Source organism: Lichenostomus cassidix, chromosome 2 (assembly GCF_008360975.1).
Source record: "Lichenostomus cassidix isolate B80296 chromosome 2, HeHo_3.0, whole genome shotgun sequence".
NCBI lineage: Eukaryota > Metazoa > Chordata > Aves > Passeriformes > Meliphagidae > Lichenostomus > Lichenostomus cassidix.
In genome coordinates this window covers 98,638,482-98,666,000 of record NC_139482.1, presented here as the reverse complement: position 1 = coordinate 98,666,000, position 27,519 = coordinate 98,638,482, and the positions used below count along the sequence as shown (strand labels likewise).

The following is a 27,519-nucleotide window of genomic DNA, read 5'->3' as shown; positions in this document are numbered from 1 at the left end:
TTCTATGATTTATCCCAGTAAAGAGATTCATAGCTTTGCAGGGAAAGAGACACACATTCGTCTAGTATGGAAGAATCCAGATTTACAAGTCTTTAATGATGCACCATTTCTGGTTGGGGATAAGATTCTGCAGATCATTATTAGCCATCTTAGCAACTCCTCCCAAGCTCCTCACAGTTACAGCCAGACTCTGGCCAGATCTCTGGCATTACTAAGGATAGTAACTAGTAATGAAATGCTTTTATTCTCTTAAGTGCTTAGCTCAAATAGTTTTCAGGGACATGAATGAAACAAGGTGTAGTACCATACAGATTTATTAGCTTTCACTTTAAATTACTTCTAGAATGCATTCTTGGCTTTGTCTTCGTAATTAATGTTTCCATCCCCACTTGTGGCTCAGAAACCTTTATATTTGGCTACATGATGACTTACTTGTTCTACACACATCTTATGGTTCAGTTCTCACAACAGGCTAAATATTTCGCTTAAGGTAATTACCTGACTTCAAAGGAACTTTCATAGAAAAGTAATAATATCAAAAAGAGCCTATATGCTATAAATAGGGTATAAAATTCCACATTAAAGATGTGTGTATATTACAGGAATCTTCAGAGCAGTGTGAAATATAATTAGGGCCTTCTACTGAGGCATAAAATTCTCAGTAATACATGCTAATCTTATTTGCTTGGAATGAGGTGGGAATATACCTGTCAAGACATCTTTTGAAATATTTGAAATCTTTACATCTGAGTTTCCAGTTATACTTGTCTGACTTGATCTTTTCTTCCTTGTCACTTTTCCATCCTGAAAGGTTTATTTGTGAATAAGCATTCTTCTCTGCACAAAATCAGAAGCGTAAACTTTCAGTAGAACAAATAGAATTTTAGTAGGATGTGAAATGCTTTTGAAGAAAAGAGGAAAAAGAGCAATATATATATATATAAGTTCGTATATGAGTATGTGCTCTTCACAGTGTGTGCTGATTGCCTGAGTGGTCATGTTGGAGTTGAAGGCAAGTCAGGTCCTTCGATGTAATGCCTGTTCTCTGCAGCATCTCATTCTTCCTACAAACAGAAATCTGTTTGGAAAGAACATTTCTAATTAACATACAGCTTTTCTGAGGAAAACATGTTTTATTTATGTCCTTATTTCCCTCTTCTTTCCTCACCCCAAAACTGAAGTATTTGTCCAGGGTAAATCTTCAGAAATAATGTTTTAATGGAAAGAATTGATTGGGTGAATAAAGATTAGTAGACTTACCTCATGATTACTGCAGGAATGGTCTGCTCCCAGTGCTTGCCATGCAAGCAGCTCAAGAATAAGGCAAAGAATTGCTTTTGTCCAAAACAGGGACATTTCTGGTCTTTGATCTCTGGAATCCTAAGCAGCACTTTTTACTTGGAAGGTATTGTTACAATTAACATTGTACATATGGACAAACTGTGACAGAGAAGGGCAGGTGACTCATCCAGCAAATTATCAGTGTGGGGAGGGAGGGACCAAATTGCCCTGTCCCTGCAGTTGCCTGCTGGACTGATGGCTGCTGTGTCTGGTTGGGCTGGCTGAACAGAATATGGTTTGGTGCAGCACTGCTTTGGGTATGGTTATGTACCAAGACATCCAAAATGTAGTCACTTGGCAGAATACTGCATTTGTAAACTGGCTGTTGCTTTAGTGGGAGAGGGAGAAACAGAGTTTGGGAGGAACTGGTATGTACATGACAATTAAAACCAGAAGTTTATGCCTGTCTTGTGATTTATTACAGGACTTGTAGGAACCTAGAGTGAAACCAAAACCAAGTTACCTGAATTGCTGTTTTACCTTAGTTCTCAGCTCATTTTTGTCATTATATTGCTGGGCAGGCCTTTGCTGTTCCAGTAGGGTGTAAAAGGTTTGGAAATGTTCCTTAAGGTTTGCTTCCCACAGCCAATTGTCATTGGTAGTCATCTTTGTAACTTGCTGCTAAAATAAAATCAAAGTCAAAATACACTCACTATTTTCCTAATGATATGTTCTATGTAGTTCCAGGTGTCAGTAGCACTACCTATAGTGAGAGGGAGAGTGTCCTCGCTTCAGTGGTATCGCTGTTATGGCAAAGCTCTGTGAAATACTCTTCTGTTGAAAAAAGGAATTTGCCATCTAATGGGCTACCATGTTGACTGCAAAGATTTCTGGGAATCTGGAAACTTCCAGGAGGAGACTGGGCCAATTCCCTCCCAGCATACTTCCCAGTGCAGTGAAGTTTGGAACCTGCATTTGCAGACCTCCCCAGGATCTCCCCTGGGCACCTCCCCTGGGAAGCTGGGGATCAGGGGGCTCACAAGCTTGTGGGTTTGCGCACTGCTGGGGCACCCCAGAAGCTTTGAAAGCCAACCAGGGAGGTGATTAAGGAAACCCAGATTCTTCATACTTCACTGTCCTTGAAGTCAAGAAAACCAACTTATTTTGAAAACTCTGAACAGGACCTCTGTCATGGACAGCTGTGCTTCCAGAAACCTACTCCTAGTACCACAATTTTAAAATTTGGGATGACTCAAAAAAGTTTTGTGTGTGTGTGTGTGTGTGTTTGTTTGTGGGGGACTGAACTGAATGGAACTGGACTGAATTTTAAGATAAGGCAAGTCCATCCACACTTACTATGTGGTATCATGAGATACTATTGTCAGGTTACCCCTTATTCCAGTGACTAGACATACGAATTTAATACAGGACCTTTATTTTAATATCAAAACTTTTTCTTAAAGCTGGTGTCAGCAAGCTTGAGATGCAGAGCGACCTTTGCAAATAAATAGTTTTTATTGTTTAACTGAAGTAGGATGATTGGGACCATTTGGGACATGTCTGCTTTCAAGTTCCTCCTAAATTTTTTCCTTCTGACTTAATGGGACAAAATCAGGAAAAAAGATGCAATAGGTTGATACCATGCAGACATAATAAATTAGGTTCCATAGCTGTTTTAATTTAGACAGGTTCTTCCATCTCGGCATCACTGTTGCATTGTTTACTCAGGAAAGAAGACACAGCGATACACAAACAAACACAAAGACTTACGGCCAGTGACTGCCTGCGTATCACTTAGCAACATCAATATTTTTGTGCACAAATAAAGGTCTCCTGCGCGGTGCCTGCTGCCAGCATGTGTGCGTGTGTGAGCGTGTGTGCCTCTGTAGTGCTGACCTTGTGCGCAGAGAGATCAGTCTGTCAGTGATTGGTCACTCCTTAATTTGGATGTCTAGACATTTCAGCCCGCGCGAGCGAAAGGCAGACATCTAAAGACGTGAGAAGAGATTCTAAGGGCCTTAAAATAATTCCCTGCCAAACTGCAAATGTATTTTGTTCATTTTGGAAATAAATGGGTGCAAGTGACTGAATGGAGCACATGACTGAAGGCTTTATTTTTTATTATCACTATTAATTAGTGTTCTTCTTGGATGTTTTCATGGCTGTGATATAAATAGGTAAAGCTTCCTTAAAGGTTATCGGCAAGTGTGAGAGAGTTAATATTATGATTGGTCTGCTGGCTGGAAATACATTTTCTTAATTTGCTGAGAACCAGAATCTAGAATCCTTCAAAAATAAATGAACTATGTTTAAAGGAACTACCAAATCTTAATTTATAACATTAAAACTACAGTCAGGAATGTCATCTCCGAGAATGTCCAGATGAATAGGAAATTATTGTCCACCATCTGCGTTTTATTCAAAACCTCTCTGTGTGCAACCAAATGTGTTTATACCCACATGTAGAAAGGGCTCAGTTCTGCCAAACGCTGAAATCCCTCAATTCCCACTGATGCCATTGGGCATTTGAATGTTTCCAGGGCATTGGTCCTACATTTGCAAAACAGTGGCATGCACATACATTTACAATGGCCCAAATTTTCAGCTGCTCTTCAAATATATGTACAAATGGGGCAAATTATCACCTAGTTATCATTTGCATGGATCGTTGTGTTTGAGATATGGGATATTTGTATAATGAATTAGAATTTACTATTTGGTAAAAAACGTTTACATTTAGAAAGCCATATCTATTACCTTAAGTATATTTTACTGTAATAAGATCTAGAATCTCTCAGAGCTTGAAGGAGCTATTAGTATCCTTTGGAGATCTATTTTAGTTTTCTTTGGTTTTAATTCTTTCAGTCATAAATTCCAGAAAACAGCAACTAGTTCTTGAAGAGCAACCAGCATTCGGAAGCAGGCACTCTGCAGCACTGCAGCAACAAATTATTTTGAAAATAATGTGAATCAGTTTGATTTCAGTACTGATTCTGTCTGTCCACTATCAGAGTATTCCCATGTGGGAACAGGTATAGCATCACAGAGAAACTTCTATAAAACTGCAGAGGTGTCTGTATTGGAGGTGTGCTGGTATAAACTGTTTAGGTAGGAATCACACCTGTAAATGAACCAAGTGTTCCTGTGCAGAAACCAGAGACCAGATTTTAGAGCTAGTTTGTGCTGTGAGGATCTGCACTACAGCATTAGCAGAGTGATTACCCAGCTGTAGCTATACTGATGTGACACTCACCCTTCTCCCCCAAATCTGTGGGAGCAATTCATTTCAGCATAAAAATCAATTTATTTTCAGGTAAATCTCAGCTTTAATTCTGTGAGGAAATCATTAATATAGAATAGTTTCAGGTTTTCTCTCCTACAAAATTGCCCTGTTCCTTTCTATTTTTCTTTTTTTCCCCCCTTTCCTACTGTTTGGCTCAAATAGTAATAGCAAACTGCATTAGCTCCTGAATTCTGTATCAGATGAAGAGCTGCCTTCCCTGGGCAAACATCCCCAGATTTCTGTGGATGTGGAGGCAGAGAAAGAACCCACACAGACATGTGATGGCAAAGCACTAACACTGACAGGTCTCTTGATGTTGTAAGTACTGTCCCCTCTGGTAAACCTGTCCCATTTTTAGAGGCAGGCCACAATTACTGTATATTCCTTCCTCTGTCTCTTCAGGAAACATTGTTTCTATGCAAATAATTAACATACAATCAGACCCTAAACCTCATCTAACTTGCACTGCTGATGGAAGTTTTCCTGGAGCCTATTTAAATGTGACAGGAGGGCATTTAAAAACAGGGAAGAAAGTGAGGAGTTCTTAAAGCAAACATTCTTAAAATGCTCTGATAGAGAAAATTGCACTTTAAAAATTATTAACTAGGAAAAACAAACAACAGTGGGGTTTTCCATCACTTGCCGTTCTTATGTGCTAGTGTGTTAAAATGTTTTATTTGCAGTATTGCCTGCTAGTTCTTGTCATTTTATTGTGTATTCTACAGTTTTATGCAAGTTTCAACTCTGAGGTTCTAATGATTATCTGAAGAGCTCACGTTACTTGTTAACACAAGAAAATTAATGCAAAAAAAAAAAAAAAACCCTCAGAGAGATGCTATGGAAAGAGAAGGTGGTATCTGTTTTAAACAACTGATTTGTCCCACACTTGTTTCTTACCATTTTCATTCCCACTCTCACAACCCCCAAGCTTTTAAGAAGGGGTTTAAGAGATGTGTGCCCAAGGATTTGGCCAGGATTAGTTGTGTTCCTGTTCATGCATTCTTCAGACTAGTATTCATATTTCTGCTACAAATTGTATAAAACTGAAAACCCAAGATTCTAGCAGGAAGTATTTTAAACTGTGACTTAAAGAAGTCCAAATTTATGTATCAGTTGAAAAATAATTTGCACCTAATGTTTTTGCAATGATTTTTTATCTGCCTGTCATTTGGGTTTGGCATATCTGTAATTTGGGTTGCCAGTATGACAACTTAAGCCAACTAGGACATTTTAAAACATTACATTTTCTTGTAGTCCAGACATATTTTCACAGACGGTTCAGCCACAGCTAAGGGTCTCTGTAGGTCTAATACAATTCAGATGCTGCTTCTTTTGGGACAATCTTAGAGCTCACTATAGAGCTCACTATTCCAAACACAATGTATGAAGATTACTCATTTATTGGCCAGATTGGCAGGACTGAGAGGTTGCTGCCTTGTGCATTCACTTTGCTCCTATTCCTGTGCTGCCTCCTGTGCTTTGCTGACACTCAAAAATTGCTTACCATTTTTCTGATCCAGTTTGCTGTGTGACTTCTCAAAGGTTTCTACCACTACATGAGGATGAATACAGCAAGATAGGGAATACCTGGAAGGTGTTCATCAGTCTGTTCTGGGATTTTCTTATCTATGTCTCTGGGTGCATCAAGAAGGAAGTACTGACTATGTGCCCAGGACATGTGATGCAGTATCCTAATATTCATAAGATTCCATTAAGGTCACTTGTTTTTGAATCTTTGGAGAAACATGACTAGGAATTATCCTGTTCTCTGAAATGCTAGTGCTGAAATATGAATTGATTGGAATTTTTAAAAAATTGTATTTTTTGAATGCTCTCTGTGGTTCCATGTATGATTTGACTGGATGTATTATTTAGCTTGGTTAACCTAGGCATGTAACTGAGCCTGCGTTCTATAACTGGTCAGCTTTAACATTTGTACATTCCATTTGTTAAAATTATTTTTCATGCTAGCAGATGCTTAACTTCTGCATTCATTTAGTAAATATGCAGTGTGTTCCCGTATCAGATCCTTCGACAAGGTATTACCTAAATAAGCTTCACAGAACTGTTTTAATTCAAATTCCTCCCGATTTTTTTTTCTTCCTGTCTGTAGTGTTCCCAGCAGTGCAGTAGCCAGGATTTGATTTCTGTCAGAAATGATACTGCTTCAGTCTCGTCTCTGTAAGTCTCCGCAGGGAGGTTAGAGGGTGGTTATCCTCCGGCTGGTCTGGACCTGGTCCAGCATTCAATGAGAATGCAAATCCCCTTGAAAGCAGATACCTTCTCTGCAGTGATACTGCCTTTATGCTGCATGTGCTTCAGGAAGCTTATGATAAGTTTATATTTGCATCGAAATACTGTTATTTTTTAAAGGTACCCAATCTTTTGCACTTACAGAAGCTTAGTAAATATGCCTAATTATTTTCTCTCCTTTTCAATAGGAAAAAAAGAGTATACGTGACGTGACTCAGGGCCTTGCCACAGCAGCGTAGGAGATTATTGTTAGTGCTTTGCTGGAACATAACTTTGATTGTCAAGGCTTTTGCTGCAGTTCAGAACATCAATTTTGTGATGAGAGGATTCCACATCTTTTTTTCTTAGGTGCAGTGTGGCAGCATTAGCTTAAGCAAGCTGAGCTTAGCCTCCCATCCTCACTGCCCAGGTACAGAGGCTTTGATTGGAACAGGCGAGGCGGCTTTGGAGTGAATGCAGTGCTGAACTGCAGGGGGGAGGATGGAGAGCTCAATACCACTTTTGTGGCCCAAGACGCTTACCTGCTCCTCTCATATGAGGGCTGGCAAGCCGTGGCGGCCACGCAGGCTGTGGGATGGAGCGTGGCCGTGGGGCAAAGCTCGCCGCCAGGCCGAGGCATGGCCAGGGCTGCCGTGCGGGGCGGGTGGCAGCCAGACCCGCTCCCCTCTGCGGGCAGCGGCGGGGCGGGAGATGTTCCTGCGCAGCCTGCAAAGCCTTTTCACTCATCCGCAGCCAAGCACGCAGCTCTCGAAGCGGCTGTAAATCAGCCGCGCTGCCCCGATTCAAGTTTTATCTTGCTCAGGCCGATCAAAAATAACCCGTGCGCGGTGGGCTGCCGGCGGAGGGGCGGCCGCGCTGGCCGGGCACGGCTATTTCCGTGCGGGGCTGGCGGGCAGCGCGGGGCTCGCACAGCCCGGCCTGCGCCTCCCCGCACCCCTGCCCCTCTGTTGATCGCTCTGTTGTCACTCCCCTAGCGACAGTCGCCACGTCGCGCCTTCGCGTCCTGCCGGGCACCCCCGTCCCCCTCCCTTTCCCGGCTCCCCGAGGCCGGCTGTCATGTTTCCAGAAAAAGCCGGCCCCGGGGCTGCGGGGCGCTGCCCGTGCCCGGCAGGTGTCCCCGGCGCCGGCCGGGAGCGGCTCTCGCCACCGCGGGGCTCCCGCGCCCCGGCCCGCCAGGGCTGCATCCCCGCTCAGCCGGCCGGGGAGCTGTGCAGCAGTTTGCCGGGCTCAGGGAAAGAGATGGGCAACGCTGAACCATCACCTGCTGGCGATAAATAAGCATAAATCAAATTCCTCGTACTATTTAATAATTGATAATTTGATTTAAACGTAGATCTTTCATAACTAAACGGGTTGCTCTGTCCCTTTCTTTACCCTCCCCATCCCACCCCAGTCGAAGGCTTCCAGGCAGCTCCTCAAAGCTGCCTAAACCATCATACTTCTCCCCCGCCCAGAGAACTCGAGGCGAAATGGTGGAGAAAGTCCCCAGCCGTGGAGCCTGCAGTGAGACCCAATTTCACCGACCATTTTCCGTCAGCAGGACATGGACATCCTGTAATCCAAACAGGGGAGGCTAAAGAGGAGTGGACAGACGTCACCTATCTGAAATGCCAGTGATATCTATCCTAGCTTGCCAGATTTTCTTCTTCACTCCTTGTCCGCTGGCATCACGTTTCACTGATCCAGTCCCTGCTCAGCACGGTGTGTTCCAGCTCACCAGGTTGCCTGCAGCACCTTCTCATCCCTTCCCAGAACTCCTCATTTAGGTATCCCCCAGGACCTTTGTCCCTCTCCCCAGCTGACAGCCCCTCTGCCGAGCCTGCCAACACACCTGGGGCTAAGCCGGTGGGACAAATGCTAGATTTGTTGTCATTTACCACAGTGGCTGTTTTCTTCTTGATAAACCCTTCCTAGTGGCAGAACAGATCCTTCACTTCACTGAGACATATCTCTGATAGGCCGCATTTTAAAATCTGACTGCTAATATATTAAAATTAGCCAGATTTTTAGGATTTTTTTTCTTTCAGTGTTCTTGTATAGACAGAGTACCTCTGTCTACACAGTTTTAACATTGAGAAGTGTTCTTTTCCTGATCCATTATTTAGTTTTGGAAGACTTTTACTTCTGTAACTGAGCAAAAGTTGTCACCCCAGTGAGCACCCGCTCAGCGTTGAAGTCTCTATGGCGTAGTTTTTGGAGATTATGAGGATCCACTGTTTCCTGAGAAGCTAACAGGGAACAGAGTGATGGGCATCTTTGAAAAGCAACCTTGTGCTCTGGAAAAGTTGTTATTTTAAAAAAATAACTATACATGTATGAACACCACACTAGTAGGATACATGGCTGTGACTGTGTCTCCAGCTAACTGAGAGGCTCAAAAGTTAGAGGCACCATGAAAGTTGTTATACAGAGCTGGTGGTCTCCCTGCAAGAATTTCATTGGCACTTACTGTGGAGGGGCATTTGAGTTCCAGGAGAGATGTAGGGTTTGGGCTTTAACTTCTGGTGGTTATTAAAAACTAGAACATAATTTTAAACTTTTTTTTTCTCTTTTAACAGGAGGGGGAGAAGGGGTTTCAGCAATTCTTCTTATTTATTGTGTGTGTTGATGTAATCTCCAGAGAGGTTACCAAGGTTAGGTTTTTGAACAAGACAGATCTGTAGATATGTCATTGTATACTCAGAAAATGTGCGTGCTGAGCTCAACATTTCTGGATGCTGAGAACTTCTGAAAATGTGGCCCACTATATGAAATTACTGTATGTCATTAAAAAAAAAAAAAAAAAAAGTAGTAGTCCAGATAACTCAGAAGATGAAATGGTGTTCTGCATGGCATGGAAGTGAGGACAAACAAGGAGTGAGAGCTGTATATTGAAGGCAAGGAATGCGTCATGCTTGTGGCTTCTCCACAAGTCAGACTTTACAACTGTGTACACACAGCCATTGTTTTTTCTTGGCTTTGCCCTGTGCCTTCAGCTGGTGCTAGGGACAGTGGGTTCATCTTGCTGTGCCTATTTCTCAGCTTACCCCTTGCTTTTTCACCCACCAAAACTTTAACTGGTTGTGGCCACACAATGTGCGTGGGCTGTGTGTGGCACCGCAGGGACTTGTGGGTGCTGTGCTGCTACATGCAGTGGTGTCAGTGTGGGGGTTTCCTTTCTTTCATATCACTGAATTGGAAAACCTTCTTCAGCTCTGTGTGGGTTCTGCATATGTAAAGAGTGATTGTAATAGTCACCTTATCTCACAGCTGAAGGACTGCATCAGAAAACTGTTAAGAGGGCTGGGTTATTGACATCAAACATTTCCTGTCAGTTTGCAGTTCCTCAGTCTGAAAACTTAGCCAGTTTTAGATCTGCTTGATCAGATTTACATCCAAGGTATTTTCTCTTTTGTTCAGAACAGGTAATTTTCAGAGAAGAAATCGTTCTTTCCTTTGCCCTTCTCAGTTTTGAGGGTGCTGATTTGTTAGCAACTCACGATGATGAATGATCCCTCTATAGAGATGATGGCATAATTACCAGAACCTGGACATGTTCATGCTGAGAGACCATATAACGTGGAGAAACTAAGACTAAAGCTACCTCATGTGAAGAATTTTTTTTAGCACATAAGAATACAAAGTTCTTGTTTAGAATTTTTCTACGGTGTCTGTAAAGTGCTTTTATAAATAGATAACTATTATGGCCTATCTCATGGCCAGTGGAAATTCATGGTATGAGGGTTGGACTTACTGTGACAGAGGTACAGAGAAGAATGGAAGAGACTGGATTGCTTCCAAGCCTCTGTAGATTTCCTGTCCATTGCCATACTGGTTGGACCATGTTGCTTCCCACCTAATGTATTTGTCCCTGGTAAGCTTTGTGTTTGAACTAGTGGTGACTTGTCATGCCCTAATGTCACTAGCATGTTCGTTTGAGGGGAGGGAAACCAGAAAAATGAATGATGAAGTGTTATCTCAAGCCTTTCTTAAATGTCAGTATTCATTCTTAAATGAGCTTGCTTTAACTTGCCTCAGTTCTTCTTTTGTTTAGTGAAAAGTACTTTAGTATATTGAATTTCATGCTGTTTGATGTAGCGATACACATTGACACGTGGTGAGGAATAAATGTAAGTATACTGTGCTACTTTGTCTTCCATAAATAATATTATCAGCTAGTAACCACCACTCAGTTCCTTCCAATTTATTTCATTTCAGTCACAGGGAACTCGTAACATCCATGTCATCTAGTCTGCATGGCAACCAAAGATCCCAGTTTGCCCAGTAAGCTAGCAGTGTTGGTAATTGGTCTTCAATACCAGGTCAAGAAGACTCAAGCACAATCTTGTGGGTGGTTTCTTTTTGTGTAGTGCATGCTATTTCGATTAGTGCAAAGATTCTAGTGCAAAGATGTTAATTTTGTTAATATATTTGCTTTCAGTGTAATCTCATCTTGCATCCATTTGAAGCACAATACTGAGTAATCTTTTCATTTGCTTAACCTGTTTACTAAACCTTGAGTCTCCCACAGCAACAAGGATAACACATGAAGGTGACTCAGGTACAGTTTAAGAATATAGAGTAGCCTGGAATAAAGGGCTCAAGAATAGCAAGTAGGAGTTATTTACAGCAATTTAAGCTAATCTGTCTGTGTGTGGAAGCTGAGCAGAGAGCCCTTGCGTGAGGGGGGAGTGATATTCAGCATGGGAGCAGTGAGTGAGCTTTGCAAGAAGGGATCTAATACTCCTGTCCTTTGGTGGCATTTCTTTTGAAGCAGATGTCACTAACAGACAAAATACCGACCACATGAAATTCCCTGAAAGCCTTTGTGTAGGTTTACACATCATAAAGCAGCAATGGCTTGCTCTCTTTCTTCATAGACAATATTAGGGTGGGTTTTTTTTTAAATGGATTTAGATTGACACTCAAGATTTATGGTGTTCAAATAGTTGTGTTAGTGTACAGACTGAACTTGAGAACCTATATTTTAAATTTACAGATATCTCAAACTGACTTTTGGGGATGAGAACGCTCTTCCCATATCCAGAAATAAATTACTTTGAAAAAGGGAGATAAACATCTATTTGATTGTTTTAACCCATTGAGCTTAAGTAATATATTTTTCTTGTGCAGAATATTTTTCCAACTATTTTTTGAGCTCTGTTTACTCAGAAACATAGTTCTCTGAACAAGGGAGACTGGGAAACTTTGGCATTTGTAAAGAATATAGTTATAAAATAATCAAAGCATAGGAGTTTATTAGTAGTGATAATTGCTATTAATTTTCCTAATTTCAGAAAATCTCCCATTGCTGCTTTTGTACATACGGGTGATTTTATAATGTAGGGTGAAGGCACTGGCAATGTTTATGTGCTTTTGCATTTTTGTTAGTAGTTTAATTATCATCGTTTTCTCTAACCAGACCATGCCATTAACATTCCTCCTACTCAGTGCTTAATGGGAATCAGAGTTGAAGTCTGACATGAAACAACTGTATTGTTCTTTTTTGCTGGTTTAGTGTCTGCATGTGTAACTTGAACACACATACACACACATGTTCTTTTTAAATTTGGAACTAACAGTGTTAAAATTTTCTGGAAAAATTATTAGAAGGTGAGAGAAAATGCTTAACAAAATGCTGGGGACACAGCCCACGCAACTGAATGTCTTGATGCACAGGGCTTCTTTCTTTGAACAGACACACAGTATCCATCACAAGTACTGCCAGCACTTGGATGGCTCATGTAAATGTTATATTTCTTTGAAAATCGGTAATCTAGGACAGAAAAGTGAGGGTGTTTTCAGCTTCATTTAATTATCAATTGTCTTCTTTCTCTGAATGACCTGCCTTCGGTAGCTCGACAGTACCATTTCTGTCCCCACAGAATGTTCTGTGCTGGGAGCTGTGCCCTTACAAACGATTTGAACTTGTGGAAGTGGCAGGGGCAACTTTCGGAAACATGTAGCTGCCAAGTTTCCTGTGATGTGATCTTAAAATAGACCAGACTGGGAAAAGAGGGGAGGACTGTCACCAAGTGTGCTCCGCATGTCAGGACTGTTTTTACTTGATCTATATCGGCTGGCGAAGTCCTTTGTGAGCAGAAGAAAGAACCTCACCCCCACCCATTTCCTCTTTTCAGGCTATTTTGGGCTTGCTGTGAAGTTCTCAGTGTACTTTCTCAGCCAGAGCAGCATTGTGAGCTCCTTCTGGTAAATCACATTTTCGGGTTGGGGTGGGGGTTGGGAGGATTATAAGGAGAAGGCAGGAGTTTGTCTTTAAACAGGTTGGGATTTTTTTTTCCTCTTCATGTGTGCAAGAAAATACTCATTATCCCACTGAATATATGGAAGTTTCCAGTATAATTTTTTTGACCAGGTCTACCTAGGTAGCTTTCATTCATGCTAGCAGGTGGTATGGACATTTTCTCTTTTCTCTTTTAAAGAGTCATTAAATTTAACAAAGAGCTACTGCCAGGAAGAGGCATCAGGATCTTAAGGAATTTGTGGAATATTCAAGCTGAATGTTCTTATTAGTTCATGGTTGAAAAATGCCACTGCATAAAAACACATCACTGATCTATTTCTGTAGTGAAGCAATAGCCTAGTTCTTTTTTTTTTTTTCGCTGAAGTTTCCACCAGAATAACTCAGTTGTTTTCACTGAGCTTGTCGTTGATTCCAACCATTATGGGAGAAACCAAAATTGGAGTCCAATTTCCATGTGGATCTAAAGAGCTGTCCTCTCCTTAGCCCATATTCCCAGAAAAACATAGAGAAGCAGAAAAAAAATTCTGAAAGGAGATAGGGAAGTGTGGAAAAACACACTCTCAGATTTCTCTGCATAAAAAATCTGGATGGTATGAAACATACATGTATAACAGGAGAAAAACAAAATGTGGGAATGAGTTTAGAGTTTTATCATGTGCTTGGCTGGGGCTTTTTGACAGCTTTTACAGAATTGGACTGTCCTGCAGATCCTCAAGTCCTTAAGACTGTTACTACTTGAACCTACTGAAGGCTGAGCAGTTTAGTGGAGGAAAGATTTGTGTGTACTGCAGAATTTTCTCTGTGTAGTTGTAAATACTGGCTTAATCCTAGGGAGTGTTTGGTTGAAAGGCTACACTTGACTAAATGCAAGCATTTTTCAGAGAGCCCATGAAAAAAGTCCTCGGTGGGAAGGGAAGAAATGACAGATTTAATTTTTTTCCTGATTTCATTGAGTTTAAAATTCAGGAACAAACCAGGGAAAGATTTAGATCTTCCTGGATTCAAAAAAACAAACAAACAAACAAAAAAAACCACCCAAAACTATATCTCACATTCAGTATCTGAAAATTTTTTGAAGTTTTTCTTTGGAAAAATACTCCATGTGCAGTCATGGTGAGGTCAGTTGGCAGTTCCTGACATCTCAGCATGGACTGATATGTTACTTTTTTGTGCTGTAAACACAAGCAGTATTCTGAGTCTGTGCACACTCTAAACAGGCACTTTTTGCTACCATTTTCAAAGGAAACAGGTATTTTCCAGAAGAATCAAATGTCTTTGTTTTAGCACCAGATTATAGTTCACCATTAAGAAATAGTCTCAATGGATGAAATGTCTTTTATGCCTAAGTTAGACCTGAAGTCTTTGGGGGAGAGTTGAGAAGGAAAGGCCTTGGCAGTTTTTAACATCTACATGACTTATTCTTGAGTTTGTTTGCTCTGTATTAAAATCCGAAGTAAAAGTTCATGTTTTAGTGTTAATCCATGAGAATGTTTTGCAGGTGTAGAAACTTGGAGTCAGTCCTGAAAGCACCATGTTCTCCTGGTACTTTTATCTTGTCCCATCTTTTCCCCTGTCTGCAACATCTTATTATTTTCATGGCAGTGGCAGTTCCTTAAACTCGCTTGCCATTTTTTCCATCACCTGATGGGCTAGAGCAGTGCACATGGCTATTATTTTTCTCAGAAATATGTCCTTGAGTCTCGCTCACTCGTCTGTACACCAAAGCCAAAGTATGTTTTCTTCAGGCATCGCTACTTTTCACATAAAGGCCCAGGATATGACCTTCCTAACTTTTTCCTTAAAATTTGGAAAGCTTCAGCAAAAACCCAGAGGGTTCGGTGGGGTGCGCAGAACAGTCCAGCTGAGTTTTTCAAGCCTGACTTTCCCAGCATAGCTTCAAGTTTTCCTATTTGCCTGGCAGGACTAAGTCTGGAATCAAATGTATTAATATTTAAGTTGTCTGAAAGCTTATTGTATTGTTGTTATGAGTGGTTTTTTGTTAGTTTGTTTAATTCCTTGCTGATGAAAATATTTTCTGCAGCCTCCTGCTTCTGACTTCTGGCATCAAAAAATTTAAATCAATGGCACTTTAATTTTGCTATGGTGATATACTTTGTAAAGAGGCCACTGCAGAGACCTTCATATGGGTGTGTTTGGGAACTCTACGATCAGATTCCATTAAAAACAGAAATTGTAAGAAATAGCTCCTTGTGAATATTTCTGAGGAGGCAGCTTGTTTTATGTTGGTAGGCCTTGGAGAAGGATGGCTGTCAGGGTTGGGGAAAACAGAGGGGGTTTCTTTTGGGGGTTGGGGGAAGCATTTCTGCCCTGGTGAGCCTGGCACAGACAGCCCAGGCCTTCTGCTGCTGTGTGAGGAAGGTTGCTGTAAGCAGACAAAGTGTAGAGGGTCATAAATTCTGGGAGCATCAACGCCTCAGTTGGTGCCAGTCTGTGAGCAGGAGCTTTTCTCAGGCAGGCAGGGTTCCAGGTGGCAGGGACAGGACAAGGCTGCGTGTTTGCAGCCCCGACAGGCTGTTGCTCGAGATGGTGACCCCTGCACAACAGCCCTCGTTTGTAGCAGCTGGGTTGTGACACTGGCATGAGATCCTTTGTGCAGCTGGGCCATGCCAGTGCCAGATACAGTCCCATGGTACGGTCTGACCCAGCTGCACTGAAAGTCTCATTCTTCTCTCTGTGGTTTTTTTTTTTTTTTTGAGATTAACAATGCAACATACAGCTAATGTGCTCTTGCACCCACGTGCATAAAATACGTAGACATTAAGCAAATACAATTAACTTCTTTCTTTTCTTTAAGCATTGTAAGAGTTTCTTAGACATCTGCAGTTGTCCAAGCTGCATTTCTTGCTCTCCTAAAGGCACAAAGTGTGGTTAGGAAAAAAAATCTGCTTGTATGTGTAGACATATATATGAAAATAAAATACATCCCTGTTTGCTTTTTCAGTTCTGCTTAGGGAAGAGCAGTTTTGGATACTGAAATAATGCAAGCTGAACATTTTCCTAATGAGCATCATTTTATTTGAGTTGGAAATACTGAAATAATGCACATCTCACAGGTCAGCAACTAAAGTCCAATTACATAGTGATTTGTAGATTGTCGAATTGTGAAGGGGCGGCAGTCAGCTTTTCTTTCCCAATCTAGAGTGTCTCACAGGTATATATTTACAATTCCTACACCAGCTTCATAAGCATAAAATAAGATCCAAGTTGCCTTGAGGGTTTTCTAGATTGGGAATGGACTTTGTTTCCCAAGTTTGTCTCTAATCCAATAAAGCAGTTTAAAGCATTACTATAAAAGAAGATATATAAAATATAATTAATTAATGTTGGATACTGCTGACAAACAAGTGAAGAAACATTTTTTTTACTGTTCAGTGATGACAGTCTGAATCAGGATTTAGCTCAGAGCGAATTGCCATTCTAAAGCATTCAAAAATAATTTGCCAAGATATTAAAAAAAAAAAGAGGGAGAATTGCTTAAAATAGTGATGTTAAGAAAAATCAACAAATTACATTCGACCAAGAGAAACTTCCAGTTCTTTTTATTTGTTTACTGGCTTTTTATTTTCTCTTGGGAAACTCTGAAGCCAAATTTGCAGGCTGTTCTCTGCAATTATGGGAATCCGGAAAGTTTAGTTTTTAAATGAAAGCCAAGTTTCTCATGAAGAAACACAACTGCAGGAACTGGGGCTTCTAAAAGAAAGAGCAAATGCCGTGGTGTTCGAGATGGTTTTGTTGACTTTTGACTTTCCCACAGACCAGAAGAGCAATGGTCCTTGACAAATAAAGATGATGGTGCATGGCTCCCACCAAGGTGTGCTTGCAAATGGTCTCATGTTGGCAGTCACAGGTGTGAAATGCTGCATGTTAGCTGTGGCAGAGAGCTTTGAGGGGCAGCATGGAACAATGACAAGAAGGCATAAGAGGCCAGTTTGTCCCTGTTTTTTAAGCATGGAGCGATGTGAGAAATGAAGGGTGGAGCTGAGTACTTGCATGAGTAACATCTGCAGGACTGGGCCTGATCCTCTTCCCACTGAAAGCAGCAGGCATCTCGCCAGCCCAGGCACTGGGACCAGGATCTGTGCCAGCAAAGAAAAGGGAAACTGATCAGGCTTTTTCTACAGCCTGCTCAAGGGGGAAGAATTATAGAAGGAAAGGCACAAATAGGTGAAAATAAATGATACCATTAAAACAGACTCTTTGGCTAATACCCATAGGGACATGAATTGTAAGCAATGTCTTCAGTCCTGCCAGTCTTCCTTCAGACATGTGGGAAGCTTCGTGCTTGGTTGGAAGAGTCAGTCCCTGGGTTTGAAGGTGTGGGACATGAAGAACTGGAACAGGAGATAGATGGCCACTGGCATTTCTGTGGTGGGGTTGCCATGAGGGCAGGGAGCATGTTTTTCTCAACTTGGGAATGTTGCGTTGCAGCTTTAAAAAAATTGGAAATACCATCCTCATGACCTGGATCTTTTCCCTAAGCTTTTCTTTTCTTCTTTTTTATTATAGTTAATCTTATTTCTAAATACCAATTTTCTTTCCCCCAGGGAATTTAGTAGGTAATGGCATCTTTACCTCTTTCTCTAGCCCAGTTAAGTTTTGAGGTGGTTTTTCATTTCTGTAGAGGGTTTTTTGGGTTGTGTGTTTTAAGTGTGGTAAATTAGAGTAGAAATAGGTCAACCGATTAGTAACTGCTGGTTTGCCTTTAAAAGCAAATCACTTTTAAAATTATTCTTCATATTTCTCAGTGTATGTGCCAGCTATGTGTAATTTTAAATTGTGTAAGTGGTAATGGATCATTTGGGGCAAGGAAAAACAAACCCTCTGGAATCAGAACAGAGAGCAGAGTAAGTAAAATAATGAAAGCATATGTAATTATTTCCTAAAAAAATGTAGTGCTCCAGTGAGGTTTCAGGAATCCCACGTGTAGGAGGAAGTTTCAGCTTTGAACCTAGTGTGTTTGGAGAGTCGCTTACTTTGGTAGCACAAACATAACTCATTGACTGGTTTGAGAACTTTTCTGTTTAAATCAAATAAAGAGAAAATTTTCCTGTTTACTGTTTTGTCCCAGGAAGCTTGTGGGCTATAAGCAGAGCTGTTACAGTACTGGCACATTTGAAAACATGCATTTATATTTTCTGGAGAGGTTTTAAGGTATCACATCAGCTTGTAGTCATAATACCCACACTGTGTGTTTATCAGTGACTTGTTTGCGATGCTTCAAAAAATTGTTTGGCATGTATTTCTGAACTGGTTGGGAAGCTCCTTTAAACTTGTTGTCCTCTGAAGTTCTCTCTTAGTTAATGACTGCAGCTTAGTCTGCACTAGAAAGTGGTACATCAGCAAGGGTTGTGCGTAAATCACTCTCCTAACACATTCAGCTGTGCCAGCAGAAACTGGAAGATAAAATAAATTATTAAAAAAATTTTTTTTGCTGGTGTAGCTTGTTCCTTCCAAGAGACAGGTCTAAAGTGTACTGTCTGAGGGCTTCTTTGCACATGTAGTCTGTGTAAGGGTAAGAGACAACTTTGAACTCTGTCAAAGTGCTCTCATGCTAGAGGTATTTTCAGTGACCAAGATGTCCTGTTTTCAGAAAGCCTCGCCAGCCTTACTTAGACCCAAACAGTACCAATTTAATGCCTTTCTAGACATGAATTCATTTAAGTTAGTGGAGTTCCCTTCTTGTCCTGATGAGTTAAAGGGTATTTTTTAACAGTCAATCTGATCAGCAGAATATGAATTGCAACCTGATCTGGACTCTAGAGCTGACCTGGCTTTGGGCATAGCATCGTACAAGGCACCTCCCAGGGCCACTCCAGCCTGAAGGATTCAGCAGCTCTAGGCAGGGCTGTGCTGGTTCGTGGGCAGTGAATGCTGCAGTGTGTGCTGTATGCATCCGAATAACTTATGTAGCTTTCGTAGGTGCTGGTAAGGTGAGCATAGAAGATTGCCGGAATGGATAAAAAAAGTTATTTTGTATCACAGATTTTTTCTGAGTGAATGGATCTCTCTCCTGCTTCACCTGGTGATCACTGGGGATCCTCTGCATTTTGCCATCCCTGTCAGGTTTTGAAGGTGGAGGTCTAGCAGTAGTGCCACTGTTAAACTCTTAAGGGTTGTTATGGTTCCTGTTTTTCTGATGCTGCATCTCTGACATGCAGCAGTGCATGCCATGTAGAACAGTTGTGGTCGAGCTGCCACTCCTCCCTTGCACTCAGTAACCTCAAGGAGCAAGCAGTGTGAAAGAAGATAGTATAAAATTCCCCAGTTCCTCTTTCAGTGTTCAGAATTGTTTTTAATTTTTTGGGATACTTTTCCTTCTCTGAGGCACAGAGGTGATAGTCCACATGGATTTGCTGAGCGTGGTCACGGGGTATTACAGAGATCTCTCATGTCCTACTTCTTTGTCGCTGTGCTGGCACCACTTCTGTTCCCAATAGTGTGGTACCTCTCCAATTTCCTGTCTCTACATGCCAGATTATGGGAGTTAGACACTCAGCAGTGCTGTACTGGGGCCAGAGCCAAAGAACAGGAGCAAAAGACGTGAGCAAAATGCTTTCCTTGGGAGAAGCTGTGCACTAGGGGTCTTAGGTTATTGACTTGGAATGACTGACCTAAGTCTTTCTAGCAATTTGAAGGTGGGGCTTGTAACTGGAAGCCCTCCTGCCTCTTTTTTTTACTATATCCTATTCCAACATTGTTGCCATTTGAGTCAGGCTTGAATTCTGTGGAGTCTGCAAGGCTGTGAAGAAAATCCTGGAACTCCCTGTCTTGCTGTCCTGGTGATCCACTGTTCACTCAGATTTCACATTTTGTTTGCCAACTCATTCTGAGACTAAAACCAACACAAAGACCCAGAAAGTTCCATGCTCAGTTCCTGTAGGAAAAAGTTAAGCAGTCTGAATAGCAATAGGAACGATGGCTTATTTTGGGACTTTAATGACACTGAGCAATAATTTGGAGACTGTGGAAGTCTGAGATTGCTAGCACTGAGCTAGCAGTAACCATGCAAGGTTCTCTACAGAGTTCCAGTTCTGCTAAACTGGACCCTTATGTAAGCAAGAATAACAAACCATGGAGTAGAGTTTGCCCAAAGTGCCTCACAGTGGCAGAATTTAATTTTTTTATTAATGAAACTGATCAGTTTTTTGATCCAGTGCAGCTTGAGAGAGAGTGCTCATTGTGCTGTCCACAATTTTTGAAACTCCCTTTACAGGATCACCAGACACCGCAGAGAGCTGCTTTCCAGCTAGCATGGCACAGGCAAACTTAACTCTCATTCCTGATGCTTTTTTCTAGATCCTCTCTGTTCCTCACAGGTCTCCCTTAATTGTTGACGTTCCTGCTGGCCTTTCATTTGATGACTGCCAGACTGTCACCAGATCCCTAACCTCAAATCCATCAAAGGGGTAGCAAAACCCAGCTCACTTAAAAAGACTGTTCCATCCTTTCTTTTGTGACCTGACTTAAACCAGGGTTTTCAGTATGGCAGACTCGTTAGCAAATTCTTAAATGCCATGGGAATGCTTGTCTGAGAGTAGGTTCATAGCTATGCTCTTATGATCCAAAACAGACAGAAACATGGATATATGTGCATCTGGATCCAAGAGGAGGCTGTAGGACTTTCAGTTCATTTAGGTGGGGGTGGTGTGGCTGGTTTTGTTTTACTTTGAGATGTCACTTGAAAAGAGATTTGTCCTAATTTAACAGTAATCCATGATCTGGAGGCAAACGATGTTTGATGATGCCCTAGAGTTTATAGAATTATTAGTTTTTTTATTTTTGGCGGGTCTTTCATGTGATAGGATCTGTGCTTTGGGGCTGCGCTCTTTGCAAAACTGAGAATGAAGCTCTACAGGGCTTAAGATAAATCAATCTTTATTCTCTTGCCTCCCATGGTGAATTTGCTCCTGTGGTGGTTGCATAAGGCAACCCAGCTGAGCAAAGCTGCAATAAAAGAGAAGCAGCTTGCTACTCGCTTTCTGTCAAGTTGCCACACTCCTTCTGTACATGCTGCTCTACACCAGTTGCAGATTACCGCAGCAAATAGCTTCCAAAACTCCAGCAGCCCTTTTCTCCCATGTTACTTTGCTTGTTAGCATGGCCGAAAGGCTTTTGTGCTACTGCAGCACAGCTTGTCGGCTGATATGGCATGATAGAAACCAGTTATTATCAGTGTCCTTTTTTATGCTTTAATAGCCCTTGCTGGTCATACGTTTCTGCTCCTGGAAAAGCAGTGAATCCAGTATCTGGAAATGGGATCAATCATGAGATTGAAGTTGGGCAGCCTCATTTGAGGGGCAGATTCAGGGCTCAGAAGTCTTTGGGAGGAATCTGGAAATTCTTGGCTGGAAGGGCATGTGGAAATCCAAAGCAACATTACTTTTCCAAGGGACTGGATACAAGTAGCCCATCAGACTAAGGAACTTCTCACCAATCCTCATTTACCTTATGCTCAGAAATCAAGACCGTGCTTTAGCAGTTTGTAAATGAGCAGGGTTTAGGCAATTTGAATCAGGTGGTGTGCAAGGCTTGCCACATCATTGGCACAATCTCTTCCGTGTAGAGCTGACTGACAGCTGCCCAGCTCCTCCATTATACAGTGCAGGTTTCCTGTTGTGCCATGGTGGAGGCAGGGGAGAGGAGAGGATGACAGCTCTGCCTTACAAAGAGCTACTTTTTTAGCTGTTTCTACATTGTTGCTCCACCTGAGCTAGTGAGATACCTGTCTTATAGTGGCTGAGTACAGCATGAACCTCCTCTGGCATGTTCTAGCTACCTTCCTACATACTTGCTTTCATCCAAGTTGTACAGTATGAGGAAAGACTTGGCATTGTCATCCTGACTTACCAAATCTTGTATTAGTCATGTCTTTGGGAGATGGTGGCAGTTCTTCACGTCCCACGCACAGCCTAGATATAGTCTTTTACCAGGCTCAATATGGATTGAAAAAAAAAATTCCTAATTCTTTGGCTCTTTTAACTGCAAATGGCTGCAATTCATAAGTGTTACTGTTTTGTTTGTCCGATGAGAACTGTAGCCTGTGCTATGAATGGTATTTTTGCTTCCCTGCCCCCTTTTGCTGTTGCGGTAGGGTGAATTGCATCATTTCTAATAAGATTAGAGCTATTTGCATTTTAAGGTGTTCAGGGTATTAGCTGGCAGTGTGTCAGTTTAGTCTGTCTGAGCTGGCTTTGGTCACCTCCCATAAAGGTTAGAGAGTTCAGAAATATTGTGCCTGGTTGAACTGAGAGTCTAGACATGTCTGGAGAGATCCTTAGTTTTCAGGGTTTGTCTAAGCTTTGTTTCAATAGGGGTGTGAAAGCTACCAAAAAAATGACAAGCTAACACAAAGGTTTGAAAGTCATTTGAGTACTGTGTGGGTGAGAAATGCCTGTATCTGTACTCTTAGTCAAGGAACAGTAAAGGGCACACAATGAAAAAATAAAGAGCACTGTCAAGCAAATAAAAGGCCCTTTATTTGTGTGTAGAGATGGAGAAAGAGTCCGGGGTTGCTCCTGGTTTCAACTGTAGAAACTTAGGTGTGCCACTCAGACCTCGGTGCCAGGCTGTAGTCCTCTGCCTGCGTTCAGCCTGATCCATGCAACCTTCCCTGGATGTAAGCCAGGCAACAACCTTCCTGATGCTCCAGGAGCGAAAGAAAAGGGCAATAAATATGCAAAGTATTATTCCTGCAGGACTGCACACTTTGCTCCTGTGCTCCATGTAGCTGTGGCCATACTTCTGTCCTGCTCAGGGACCTTCCCTGTGTGCCACCCTTCTGTTCAAGAGAGCTTTCTCCAAGACCCCCAGTTCTGTGCCTTGAAAAGGCCCATAGCATCTTCTCCTCCTATTCCAGTGAACCTCTTTCACCCATTGAGCAGAGAAAACCATATTGTCCAAGATCATGCTTTTCATGGGAAAATCTCAAAACAAGGAGCAGTACTGCTCCTATACCAAACGCTATCCTGATTCATGGGAAGTTCAATGGGTTGTAACAGAAGTTGGACAGTGGCCTGGCCCCTGACAGATGCCACTGTCTATTGTGTCCTGTCTGGAGGAGTCACTGCATGCTGGGTCATCGTACCTTTTGTTGGTACTTTGAAGCTGTGGTGGAAGTAGGAATGCTAAGGGTAGGCCATGGAGACTGCTTTTGCAGTTGATGGCAGGTAGACAAAATACTGGAGTTAGACACCAGGGTTTTTTGCCTCAAAGCTTGCGATTTCTCAACTAGCAGATGAAGTAACTTGGGAAAAAGATAAAGAAGCAGTAACATAAGCAAAATATGCCTGTTAAGGTTTCTTAGAGAGGAAACAATGCAGAGCAGAAGCTATTTGCTTCTACAAGTTTCTACAGGCAAATTATATTCTTGACCACTCTTCGGTTCTCATGATAGTTGGAGTATTTTAAAACTCTGATTCCTGGAACTGTGTAATAAGAATGTCAAGTCTCATTAAAAAAATACAGTAAAGCATGTTTCTAGCCTTCCTGACTGCAGCCCAAATCTTTTGGGTATGGCCTGAGTAAATGCAAATGTTTCTAAACAACAGAAAACAGTGGAAATGCTTTTTTTTTCGTCTTGGCATTAACTTCAAGTGGACAATAGCAGAATTATCAAACCTTCATCATCAGTAGTGATAATGACTTTTGAAGGATATAACCACCTCAGCAGTTATGTTTAACATGAAGTGTGGAGAAGAGAGCAGCCAGTTCATTTCCCTAGTTATTTAGGCACCGCTGGTGATATATTTGTGGGTTTGGATATTTAATACAGGCTTTGATGTTTTCCCTTATGCATCTTTTTATTATATAAATAATGTCCTTGTTTCTTGGTGTTTGCTGTTAGTGTGTGCAAATACATTCATCTTTTGTTTCACCCTTCCCCAGTGACCTGTTACATTTAGTTATGGGATATGCAGAAAGGAAATAATTAGTCTAACTTTGATCTGCCCTTGAAATTGCGCTGTGCTTTTAAACCACAGTAGATGAAGAAGAACAGTAAGTTTGTTTCTGCTCCCCTCAGCAACAAAGCACAGAGTAAACCTAGGCACTGTAAATTATTGTATTCCGATAGCCTAAAGAGCCACTTTTTAGTAAAGGAGTTGTAGATGGAGACTTTTCTTTCCAGCACAGAGATGCTGCAGATAGGGCAGCAGCATGCCAGGAGCTCCTGAGCTGTGAAATCAGAGGAGACTGTTGGATCATTGCTTCTGAGCACCTGCGTGGGTGCCTGTTTCATCCCCCTCCTTACTTTCATATAGTCCCTCACCTTAATTTATTTTTCCACTTTTCAGCATTGAAGCTTAGTGTGTTGTTGGTGATTCTTTTTTTTTTTTTTCCCTTTCTTTTTTCATCCTTATATTCTGTTTGGTGCTGCATGAGCAAATTATTAAAGGTTCCCTGCTCCAAGGAGCTCTGGGAAAAAAAGAAATCTGCCAAAAGTTATTTGAAATGGGCTGTAAAATTTGCAAACTGTTACAGGAAAAGCAGGTATAGTTTTCTGTTGCAGAAAAACGAGGTATAGTTTTCTGTTTCAGATCTCCACGTATTAGAAACAAAGCAAAATTTGGGTGATAGAACAAAAATGAAAAAGCTTTAAGATTTGTTTTTTCTAGCTGCTGGTGGTGAAGAAGAGCCTTGGGTCCAGCCTATGGCCACAGAACTTGAACTGTGTGTCCATCTAGTTAATTTACTTTTAGTAGGTCTTTCTGGGTTTTTTTAAACCTTCACTTATTTCCTAGTGTGTGTTGTTTTTTTTGAGACACCAATAATATTAAAAGTTTGGTAATAGGACAATAGGAAATGGCTTTATTTCTGGTAGTGACAGGACCTTGTTTTTACAGATTCTCCTACTGCTCAGAAAAATAGAGAATAGAAAGCATTTTGAATACAGAAATACAATGGTTGCTAATTTCTCCTTCTACTCACCTTAGTCTGCTGTGCATTTACTGCATATGGCTTCATGGGAGATTGTCTTCGTGCAACAGAATACTGTCTTGGTGATGCAGTAAATGGCCCCCTACCCTGATCTATGGGAAAGACTATTTGCTGTCTAAGTCCTTAAAAGGGTTTTCTTGGAGTGGGGGTTTTTTTTTTTACTTTTTGAATATTTTGATTTGTGGGTTTGTTTTTTTTTTTTTTTTTTGCTAAGCAGCTGTTGAGCTAAGAATAGCCAGAATTTTTTACAGTGGATGTGAGCATTTTACGCCTTAATCTCACCTCTTTTTTCATAAGCAATTAATCTTTTTTTGTGATAGTTGCAGACCTCAAAATCCTAGGGCTGTCTTCTGTCTTTTTTTAATTATGCAGTGCTCAGGCCACTGAAGTTGTGATTCTTGATTGAAAGATCTTTATGTTCCTGTAATACAAATAAATGGTGGAAACGCACTAGTTTTATCAAGATGTTGTTTAACCGGCATGGGTGAAATGTGAAACCAAAGTCCTTGTAGTGACTCATAATTAAAGATTCCACTGTGTCGTTTGTATTATGTTTTGTTACTATTTTTATTTGATTATCTATTATTCCTGTGTGATGTTTTCCCATCCAGTGCAAGTATTTCTGTTCCTTTTATCTGTTAGCTGTTTTTCTGCCCAAAGCCATTATATGTTGTTCCTTTAAGATGACGTCTCCTGTGCTGTACCCCAGAGCTAGATGCAGAAGTGTATAAAAGTGTCTTAACACACTTCACACTATCACAATGCTAAATTATTTAGGTTTTTCAAAAGGCATTTAGGCCTTTGCTGAAAGAGGATTCAAATGTGTACAGCAGTGGTGGTTATTACTCAGTGTATGTTTGTCCAGAAATGCATATAAAAGGTAGAGATGTTAATTTTAGTTTCACTGAGTCTCCCCGGCTGGAAACGGGATGTAAATCTGAGTATGTATCTCTCTCTTGTGTTTTGCCTCTAGCAGCTTTTAGAATCACAAATGCACATTTTTAATGACTAAATGTAACATTAACAGAGAGCCATTCTGCCCCAGTTGTTTCAGCGGAGAATGGACTTGCTAGAGACTGCTTTTAAGTAGCCACATCTGTCTAATCAAGGTTTCCCCCTTCCCCCTGGAAAAGAAAATTAAAAAAGCTGAGAAAATAAGATTATTTGTTTCTGTGCAAGCTTCAGAGTGGCAGCTGGAATGTGAAATAAAAGGAAGAGGTCATGGTGTATGACTGCACAATAGACACTTTCCTCCAGAAGCTGGTATTTTTGTTCAGCCTTACCAGAGGTGGGCAGGATGTTGTGCAGTGTCCCTGAGGCTGGAACCCAGCACTGGTGTCATGATGGGAAACTTGCTGCATTCTTTGGACATGGGTGGAGAACACAGCCAGAGGTGGAATGCTGTAAAGGATGAAGGGGTACCTTTAGGTTATTATATTTTTCTTCCAGTTTTTAAATAAATCCCTGCACCATTTTAGGGAGTTAGGAGTGAAACAAAAATATTTTGGAAAGCCACCTTAGCATTTCTCTCTGTTTTGCATTTCTAGACTCCCTGAACACAGAGCACCACTTTGCTGGATGTTGGAGGTGTGAGTGCAGGCTTGGCAGCGTTGCTGCTGTGTGTGCTCCTTGCAGCTGGCATTTGGAGCCAGCCCATGCCTAGATGGTGGGATCACTCTTGGGCTGAAGGACCTGGAAGATGAACAACTTTTCCATGTGAGGATGGTGGTCCAGCATCACTTTCCTCTCCCAGTGTGCTGCAGCAGGGAGCTTGCGGCTTGCAAAGAGCAGGAGGATACTTGGTGTTATCCTACCTGTACCTCCTAGCAATTTCTTTAAAGAGCTAGCCTATGGCATCTTGCTCCTGCGTTAGGAATGGGTGAATCTGAGTCCTGTTGGACAGGCTTTGGGGTTTGAGGAACGCCATAAGGAGAAATGGAGCTTGGTCGTGTGGCATCAGCTCCTGGTACCTTCCCATTCCCTTTTCTTTCCCATTAATGTGAAACTGGGATTGATTAATCTTAAATGAAGTGCTTAATGTACATGATTAAGAAAAGTACACTGCAAAGTTCACATGCAAAAAGGCAGAGAAACTCTGGACAGACCCAAGGACAAGGGCAATTCAGAAAGCCTTGCAGCTATGTGGTGATCCAATAAAGCATGAGGGATCGTCCCTTCTCTATCCCAGCTGAGCTGGCAGGCTGGAAGGTCTTTGCTGGATGGCTGTCCAGCCAGCTCACTGAAAGGAAGGCTTTCCAGGAGGTCAGGGCTTTCACACTGCTGCACCTTCTGCCTGGGCTCATGTGGGGAAAGAAAGAGACTTGGGGCAAGAGGCAGCATAGCAGCTTTTAAGGGTATGACCTTAAAGGAAGAGGAGTTGGAAAAGCCAAGATAAAGACAGCCCAGAACATCCTTAGGGCTGCCAAGCCTAAAATTAGACGCAGGCTAGGCTTTGTTTTCCTTGCAGGCTCACATGCCACATGCGTCTTCCCCCAGTTGGCCT

General features: G+C 41.6%; 1 protein-coding gene and 1 long non-coding RNA gene across 4 annotated transcripts in view; one reads left to right on the top strand and one right to left on the bottom strand.

The window, feature by feature from the left end:
- LDLRAD4 (low density lipoprotein receptor class A domain containing 4) overlaps window positions 1–27,519 on the top strand; it is a 285,556-nt gene that overhangs the window by 217,485 nt on the left and 40,552 nt on the right. The window lies entirely within an intron of this gene.
- On the bottom strand, window positions 82–7,805 carry LOC146441829 (uncharacterized). The gene is made up of 4 exons (XR_014850056.1): window positions 7,339–7,805; window positions 1,805–1,962; window positions 1,261–1,372; window positions 82–1,078 (listed from the first exon to the last, which is right to left on the bottom strand). It is a non-coding gene; the product is annotated as an uncharacterized LOC146441829 (long non-coding RNA).